This window comes from Elephantulus edwardii, unplaced genomic scaffold (assembly GCF_000299155.1).
Source record: "Elephantulus edwardii isolate Elephantulus edwardi_28Jun2011 unplaced genomic scaffold, EleEdw1.0 scaffold00073, whole genome shotgun sequence".
NCBI classification, from domain to species: domain Eukaryota; kingdom Metazoa; phylum Chordata; class Mammalia; order Macroscelidea; family Macroscelididae; genus Elephantulus; species Elephantulus edwardii.
In genome coordinates, this window is record NW_006399823.1 from 2,064,295 (window position 1) to 2,066,258 (window position 1,964).

Genomic DNA, 1,964 nt, shown 5'->3' on the forward strand with positions numbered 1-1,964 from the left:
AGAGGTCCCTCACAGCTGACTTTCCCAATGCAGTATGTCTCTTGATTTCCTGGCTGCTGTTACCAAGAGTGTTGACTGTGGAGCCAAGTAAGCTAAAACTGTTAACTATCTCAATGTCTTCACCATCCATACTGATACTGCCAATTGGCCCAGTGGTGAGAATCTTTGTTTTCTTGATGTTGAGCTTCAATTTGTATTGCTTGACCTTCTGCAGCAAGCATTTCAGGTCCTCCTCAGTTTCAGCAAGGGTTGTGTCATCTGCATAACGCAGATTGTGATGACTCTTCCACCAATCCTGATGCCACATTCCTCCTTGTACAGCCCAGCATCTCGGATGATCTGTTCTGCATACAGATTGAAAAGGTACGGAGACAGAATACTTCTCTGACGGACCCCCTTTTTTATTTTGAACCATGTAGTGTCTTCTTGCTCTGTTCTGATGACTGTCTCTTGGTCCAATTAGAGGTTTTGCATTAGCACAATCAAATGTTCTGGGATTCCCGTTCATCTCAGAGTCAGCCACAGCTTGTTGTAATCAATCCACACAGTCAAAAGCCTTTGGATAGTCAATGAAACACAGATAGATATTCTTCTGGTATTCTTTGCTTTCTGCCAAGATCCATCTAACATTAGCTATAATTTCCCTAGTACCACGACCTCTTCTAAATCCAGCCTGCACATCTTGAAGTTCTCTGTTGACATATTGTTCCAAATGTTTTTGGATATTTTTCAGCAGAATCTTGCTTGCATGTGGTATCAATGATATTGCTCGGTAATTTCCACACTCTGTTGGGTCACCTCTCTTTGGAAAGGGAACAAATACCAATCTTTTCCAATCAGTTGGCCAGCTGGCTCTCCTCCAAATTTCTTGGCACAACTTAGTAAGCACATCCAGGGCAGTGTCTGTTGAAATATGTCAATTGGTATGCCATCAACTCCTGGAGCCTTGTTTTTTGCCAATTTCTTCAGAGCAACTTGAACTTCCTCCTTCATCACCATAGGCTCTTTCTCATATGTTATTTCATGAAATTCTTCTATGTCAGCCAATTCCTTCTGATACAGTGACTCTGTGTACTCCTTCCATCTTCTCTTGATACTTCATGGATCATTTAACATTCTACCCAAAGTATCCTTAAGTATTGCCACCCATGGCTTGAATTTGTTTTTCAGCTCCTTCAGCTTAAGAAACGTCAGGCGAGTTCGGCCCTTTTGATTTTTCTGTCCAGCTCTCTGCACATTTCGGTATAGTATCTTGCTTTGTCGTCCCAGGCTGCCTGTTTAAATTTTCTATTCAGCTCTTGGTTTTCTTGGTTTCTTCCTTTAGCTTCAGCTTCTTGGCACTCTAATGCAATACTCAGAGTCTCATCTGACATCCATCTTGGCCATAGGTTCCCAAAATATGGATAAAATTATAATCTCTGAGGTCTGTACATATTTTAACCTGTGCCAAAAAGACCTTGAAATAGCTATCACAGGAAATGTCATGTTTGAATTTTGTTAATACAGGGTGGAAATTTGAACTATAGTACTCAAAAATTTGGGCCACATTATGTGAATTTGTTAAGTAACAATTTTAATTTGATAGATTTAAAAAATAACAGGTGAATATTAGAGCAACTGTGGTCTGTGTAAGAAGAAAGTTTTCTAAGAGTTTTTTTTTTTAAATTAAGTTTTCTTTTATAATGGTATATATACAAAGTTCATATACATTGTTTTTCACATCAGGTCTTTCCCATTTTCTTTACCCTCCCCTCCTCCCCAGTAAAACCATGGGACCATTAACCGACCTCCCTTGCCCCTTTCTTATCCCTCGGCTCCCACCTTCCCCCTTTGGATCCTCATGCATGTTCTGCAGTAATGGTCCTATACAGTATTGTCCTTATGGAACTAAGTTAGTTCACTTAGCATAACGCTCTCCTGTCCCTCCCAAGTTAGGTAGTGATTTATAAAATCATTTTAAGAGC

At 40.0% G+C, this 1,964-nt stretch overlaps 1 pseudogene; it reads right to left on the reverse strand.

The window, feature by feature from the left end:
• LOC102875666 overlaps nt 1-1,964 on the reverse strand; it is an 88,155-nt pseudogene that overhangs the window by 515 nt on the left and 85,676 nt on the right.